Source organism: Coregonus lavaretus (genome assembly GCF_964263955.1).
Source record: "Coregonus lavaretus genome assembly, chromosome: 19".
NCBI classification, from domain to species: domain Eukaryota; kingdom Metazoa; phylum Chordata; class Actinopteri; order Salmoniformes; family Salmonidae; genus Coregonus; species Coregonus lavaretus.
The window spans coordinates 33413707-33421649 of NC_140006.1; positions in this window are offsets into that span (position 1 = coordinate 33413707).

The window sequence follows — 7943 nt, forward strand, 5'->3', positions numbered from 1 at the left end:
GCTGCGTTAATTCTCGTAAACCTGCTACAAAAAGTCAATATTGACAAAAGCTGTATCCCTTCTAGAGAAAATCCTCGTTCATCCCCGTTGTTTTTGTCTGTACTGGAACGTGGCAAAATGGAAGATACATCCATCGCGAGACCCGACTGTTTTTCACAGTACTGTAATATATCTTTATTACATAACCTATGTCATCTCGGAGTCTTAGTGCAGTTGTAAACCGTTTTTAACAAATAGGTCGCTTAAAGCCACGTTGCCTTGTGGCGAAATGTTATTAATGGGGCATGTGTGATGTGCATTTGATAGAAAACTCTCACTTTTAGCAGGTCTATCACAAACAAGATGAGAGACCGTGTAGAGAATGGCCGTGTTCGAGAGGATCAAAACCGTAATGTATCATGGGTAAATTGTGACTGACTGATCTACAAATAATAATTAGTAGTTATTGATGATGCAAGGTTCTTTGTAGATCAGTTAGTCGGTAGTCGCCTGCACGGTCGGCTGCAATGTCGAACAAGCCCAATGAATCGCATAGCCTAGTAGCTTCCATGAGCTCAGTAGCGCTTGCACACTTAAATCCAGTGTCAGTGCAATGCTGATGCTACTCTAATTCTTCAGAAACCAATATCTATAATGATCAATGTAGAGTACCCCCTTCATACATTTCAAGTATGCGTTAGTATACAAAATAAAAATAATGACTTTCCAGTTGAAAATTAAATTATGTGATGTACACTTGTGCTAAGCTACTGTGTGGCAATGGGCTGAGGGCCCATGTTCCGTACATTGTCCACATCATCTGTAAATGGGTCCGTGCCAGGCAGAGAATTCGAGACATGCTTTGCTGCATACAACTACACATGGGCATAATGAACAATTGTTGATTGAACTAAGGAAATGTGTGTATGTAAATATATATAAATGTACATACATACACACACACATGCATATATATATACTACAGTTCAAAAGTTTGGGGTCACTTAGAAATGTCCTTGTTTTTGAAAGAAAAGCAATTTTTTTGTCATTTAAAATAACATCAAATTGATCAGAAATACAGTGTAGACATTGTTAATGTTGTAAATGGCTATTGTAGCTGGAAACGGCTGATTTTTAATGGAATATCTACATAGGCGTACAGAGGCCCATTATCAGCAACCATCAGTCCTGTGTTCCAATGGCAGATTGTGTTTGCTAATCCAAGTTTATCATTTTAAAAGGCTAACTGATCATTAGAAAACCATTTTGCAATTATGTTAGCACAGCTGAAAACTGTTGTGCTGATTAAAAAAGCAATAAAACTGGCCTTCTTGAGACTAGTTGAGTATCTGGAGCATCAGCAATTGTGGGTTCGATTGCAGTCTTAAAATGGCCAGAAACAAATAACTTTCTTCTGAAACTCGTCAGTCTATTCTGGTTCTGAGAAATGAAGGCTATTCCATGCGAGAAATTGCCAAGAAACTGAAGATCTCATACAACGCTATGTACTACTCCCTTCACAGAACAGCGCAAACTGGCTCTAACCAGAATAGAAAGAGGAGTGGGGCGCCCCGGTGCACAACTGAGCAAGAGGACAAATACATTAGAGTGTCTAGTTTGAGAAACAGACGCCTCACAGGTCCTCAACTGGCAGCTTCATTAAATAGTACCCGCAAAACACCAGTCTCAACGTCAACAGTGAAGAGGCGACTCCGGGATGCTGACCTTCTAGGCAGAGTTGCAAAGAAAATCTCAGACTGGCCAATAAAAATAAAAGATTAAGATGGGCAGTCTGAGATATGTCTTTTTCTTTGCAACTTGCATGCATAACTGTTTTAACTTGGACATTTGTGGGTTTTCAAGCATGAACTGCTCGTTTCAAGTCCTGCTGCAACATTTCAATTGGGATTAGGTCTGGACTTTGAATGGGCCATTACAAAACTTCAAATTTGTTGCTTTTTAACCATTTTCATGTAGACTTGATTGTGTGTTTTAGGTCATTGTCTTGCTGCATGACTCAGCTGCGCTTCAGCTTCAGCTCACAGACGGATGGCCTGACATTATCCTGTAGAATTCTCTGATACAGAGCAGAATTCATGGTTCCTTCTATTAAGGCAAGTTGTCCAGGTCCGAAGGCAGCAGAGCATCCCCGAATCATCACACTACCACCACCACGCTTGACCGTTGGTACAGTGCCTTGCAAAACTATTTATCCTCCTTGGCGTTTTTCATATTTTGTTGCATTACAACCTGTAATTTAAATGGGGCGGCAGGTGGCTTAGTGGTTAAGAGCGTTGTGCCAGTAACCGAAAGGTCGCTGGTTCTAATCCCCGAGCCGACTAGGTGAAAAATCTGTCGATGTGCCCTTGAGCAAGGCACTTAACCCTAATTGCTCATGTAAGTCGCTCTGGATAAGAGCGTCTGCTAAATGACTAAAAATAATAATAATAATAATAAATGGATTTTTATTTGGATTTCAAGTAATGGACATACACAAAATAGTCCAAATTGGTGAAATGAAAAAAAAAAATATTTTCAAAAAATTCAAAAAAATAAATAACGGAAAAGTGGTGCGTGCAGATGTATTCGCCCCCTTTGCTATGAAGCCCCTAAATAAGATCTGGTGCAACCAATTACCTTCAGAAGTCACAAAATTTGTTAAATAAAGTCCACCTGTGTGCAATCTAAGTGTCACATGATCTCAGTATATATACACATGTTCTGAAAGGCCCCAGAGTCTTCAACACCACTAAGCAAGGGGCACCACCAAGCAAGTGGCACCATGAAGACCAAGGAGCTCTCGAAACAGGTCAGGGACAAAGTTGTGGAGAAGTACAGATCAGGGTTGGGTTATAAAAAAATATCAGATACTTTGAACATTCCACGGAGAACCATTAAATCCATTATAAAAAAAATGGAAAGAATATGGCACCACAACAAACCTGCCAAGAGAGGGCTGCCCACCAAAACTCACAGACCAGGCAAGGAGGGCATTAATCAGTGAGGCAACAAAGAGACCAAAGATAACCCTGAAGGAGCTGCAAAGCTCCACAGCGGAGATTGGAGTATCTGTCCATAGGACCACTTTAAGCAGTACACTCCACAGTGCTGGGCTTTACGGAAGAGTGGCCAGAAAAAAGCCATTGCATAAAGAAAGAAATAAGCAAACACGTTTGGTGTTCGCCAAAAGTGATGTGGGAGACTCCCCAAACATATGGAAGAAGGTACTCTGGTCAGATGAGACTAAAATTGAGCTTTTTGGCCATCAAGGAAAACGCTATGTCTGGCGTAAACCCAACACCTCTCATCACCCCAAGAACACCATCCCCACAGTGAAGCATGGTGGTGGCAGCATCATGCTGTGGGGATGTTTTTCATCAGCAGGGACTGGGAAACTGGTCAGAATTGAAGGAATGATGGATGGCGCTAAATACGGGGAAATTCTTGAGGGAAACCTGTTTCAGTCTTCCAGAGATTTGAGACTGGGACGGATGTTCACCTTCCAGCAGGACAATGACCCTAAGCATACTGCTAAAGCAACACTCGAGTGGTTTAAGGGGGAACATTTAAATGTATTGGAATGGCCTAGTCAAGGCCCAGACCTCAATCCAACTGAGAATCTGTGGTATGACTTAAAGATTGCTGTACACCAGCGGAACCCATCCAACTTGAAGGAGCTGGAGCAGTTTTGCCTTGAAGAATGGAGAAAAAATCACAGTGGCTAGATCTGCCAAGCTTATAGAGACATTCCCCAAGAGACTTGCAGCTGTAATTGATTGTAGTGAAATAAGATGTCAATAGTGCATTTTGAATAGGCAAACACTAGTACATGTGTCAATTTTCAATAGTAATTCAACAGGGTTTATATAGGAAATGAAAAAGGATCAGAAGCAGATCAGTAGTGACACAACACTACACACACAGATGGTAGTAGTAATTCAATAGGGATTGAGTAGGCATACAGCAGTAATGTGTAGCAGTGGAGGCTGCTGAGGGGAGGACGGCTCACAATAATGCCTGGAACGGAGCAAATGGAATGGCATCAAACACATGGAAACCATGTGTTTGTTGAATTTGATACCATTCCACTGATTCCGCTCCAGCCATTACTACAAGCCCATCCTCCCCATTTAAGGTGTCACCAACCTCCTGTGATGTGTAGGCATTGTGTAGTAATTCAATAGAGAACATGTAGGAATGTGTAGGTAGTAATAGATCAGTAGCGGTGCGTGGGTAAAATCACTGGGGAAGCCAAGCCCCCCCACACAAAAAGCCATATTACAACCTATGCGTTGTGATAATTGCGTTGTTTGCTCTATAACCTGTTAATTCATATGCCTTGCGACTGTGATATATAGGCCTAAAGACCGAGACAATAAGAAGACATAGTGGCAGAATAAATTCAACCACACATTTGTTTTCTCATTAAACCGGATAGCAACCTCTGTCCAGTGACGTCCACAAAGCATATTGCATGTACAGTAACAGACAGTTACATGACCTACAGCATGGTCAAGCAAGTTAATGTTTCCGACTGTCAATTTAGTGTATGTAAACTTCTGACCCACTGGAATTGTGATACAGTGAATTATAAGTGAAATAATCTGTCTGTAAACAAATGTTAAACAAATTACTTGTGTCATGGACAAAGTAGATGTCCTAGCCGACTTGCCAAAACTATAGTTTGTTAACAAGAAATGTGTGGAGTGGTTGAAAAACAAGTTTTAATGACTCCAACCTAAGTGTATGTAAACTTCCGACTTCAACTGTAGATGGAATAGCTGCCAACAAAGAAAGATCTTCAAACAGGTAATTCAATAAAGAAATCCCAGAACCTTCAAACAGGTAACTCCAGGTATTGTGAAATGGGATAATCAACTTTGCGATACCTAAAGATATTTGAATGTAAATGTCTAAATCACTTAATGTCTTCTGTGCTGCCAATATTGTGTAATGTATGAAATCATGGTTGCAGTCAGCACCTCAACGCACACTGAGTCACTCACTCACTGATACATGTAGACCACATGGAGTGTTCCCATATACAGGAGCCTATATGTTGGCCTTAACTTGTACATTGTACATAAGTGAAGGTGTACATCAAGTGAAACATAGTATTTCCATTGACAGGATCCTACTGAAGATGACTGGCCACCCCTCAGAGCCTGGTTCCTCTCTAGGTTTCTTCCTAGGTTTCTGCCTTTCTAGGGAGTTTTTCCCTAGCCACCATGCTTCTACATCTGCATTGCTTGCTGTTTGGGGTTTTAGGACAGGTTTCTGTATAGCACTTTGTGACATCTGCTGATGTAAAACGGGCTTTATAAATAAATGTGATTGATTGATACTGACTACTCGGTTATGTGTTCTTAGACGTATGTGAACATACAGTATGTGAACCCGTCACATTTGTCTCTTTCTGTCCGTCTTGCTGTCTGTCTGGGCCTCCATGCCAAGAACAACATTAATTCATCTTTATTTTCCAGAAGATTGAAATAGTTATTTAAATAATAATTTATTTCTGTCAAATATTCAATTTAATAAAGATTATATTATCTTGATAGTGGGTTTATGGAGGTCTGTACAGCTCATGGCGTCAGGTCTAATAGTAGGCATACCTACGAGTAATTTGACTATGAGAATTGATAGTCATAAGCATTTTACGGCATAGTAAAGAAAGAATTCAGGATGTGGATGAGGGACAATGGGAGCTTTCAAAATACTAACTCATAAACATTTGAACTTTGGTCTCATATTTTCCCCACTAGATGGCAACACTTGACCAGTTAAGTATCCAGTAACTATTGTTCTGTAATTGATTATTATTCTTCAATGCTTTTGAGCCTAGTCATTTTATGAAATGTCATTGTCACGCCCTGGCTCTGGGGACACTGTTATGTTGAGCCAGGGTGTGTAGATCTATGTGTTGTTTTTCTATGTCGGGAGTCTAGGTATGGTATTTCTGTGTTGGCCAGAGTGGTTCCCAATCAGAGGCAACGAGTGTCAGCTGTGGCTGGTTGTCTCTGATTGGGGGCCATACTTATAGAGGCTGTTTTCCCACATTAGTTGTGGGATCTTGTTTCGAGTTGGTTTGTGTTAGACCGTGAACTGGCACGTTATCGTTTTGTTTATTTTGTCGTATATCGCTAAATAAAGAGTATGTTTGCCTGCAACGCTGCGCCTTGGTCCTCCTCTCTTACCGACGATCGTGACAGTCATGGAAAACTTAATAGTCACACACCAAGTTGTCTGTGGACACCAAACATTTTGTCCACTGAAAGTTCTTCTTCCTCTAAATTCATTTACCTGGGAAGGAAGGGGAATTCTATAGGAGGAAAAATGGTTGCAGTCCCCTCTACAGGGCAATTTTCATAAAATAACTAGATAAATACATGGTAATAGACTCATGCGTTGCTTTCCCTCCCACTTTTATGCATTTCTATTGATTAGAGCAGAGGGTATAGACTGAAATTCAAAAGCAAAAACTAAAGCAGGAAGCACCAGTGACTCGGTCAATAAAGAAGTTGTCAGATGACGCAGATGCTAAGCTACAGGACTGTTTTCTTAGCACAGACTGAAATATGTTCTGGGATTCTTCTGATGGCATTGAGGAGTACACCACATCAGTCACTGGCTTCATCAATAAGTGCATCGATGATGTCGTCCCCACAGTGACTGTACGTACATACCCCAACCAGAAGCCATGGATTACAGGCAACATCCGCACTGAGCTAAAGGGTAGAGATGCCACTTTTAAGGAGTGTGATTCTAACCCGGACGCTTATAAGAAATCCCGCTATGCCCTCCGACGAACCATCAAACATGCAAAGCGTCAATACAGGACTAAGATTGAATCGTACTACACCGGCTCCGACGCTCGTTGACAAAAAATAAAAAAATAAAAATGTGGCAGGCCTTGCAAACTATAACAGACTACAAAGTGAAGAACAGCCGCGAGCTACCCAGTGACACGAGCCTACCAGACGAGCTAAATCACTTCTATGCTCGATTCGAGGCAAGCAACAAGGAAGCAAGCATGCATGAGAGCATCAGCTGTTCCGGACAACTGTGTGATCACGCTCTCCGTAGCCGATGTGAGTAAGACCTGAAAACAGGTCAACATTCACAAGGCCGCAGGGCCAGACGGATTACCAGGACGTGTACTCCGAGCATGTGCTGACCAACTGGCAAGTGTCTTCACTGACATTTTCAACATGTCCCTGACTGAGTCTGTAATACCAACATGTTTCAAGCAGACCACCATAGTCCCTGTGCCCAAGAACACTAAGGTAACCTGCCTAAATGACTACCGACCCGTAGCACTCACGTCTGTAGCCATGAAGTGCTTTGAAAGGCTGGTCATGGCTCATATCAACACCATTATCCCAGAAACCCTAGACCCACTCCAATTTGCATACTGCCCCAACAGATCCACAGATGATGCAATCTCTATTGCACTCCACACTGCCCTTTCCCACCTGGACAAAAGGAACACCTATGTGAGAACGCTATTCATTGACTACAGCTCAGCGTTCAACACCATAGTGCCCTCAAAGCTCATCACTAAGCTAAGGACCCTAGGACTAAACACCTCCCTCTGCAACTGGACTTCCTGATGGGCCGCCCCCAGGTGGTAAGGGTAGGTAACAACACACCTGCCACACTGATCCTCAACACAGGGGCCCCTCAGGGGTGCGTGCTCAGTCCCCTCCTGTACTCCCTGTTCACCCATGACTGCATGGCCAGGCATGACTCCAACACCATCATTAACACTTTTTTGGTTACTACATGATTCCATATGTGTTATTTCATAGTTTTGATGTCTTCACTATTATTCTACAATGTAGAAAATAGTAAAGAATAAAGAAAAACCCTTGAATGAGTAGGTGTGTCCAAACCTTTGACTTGTACTGTATATATTACCTCGACTAACCGGTGCCCCCGCACATTGACTCTGTACCGGTTCC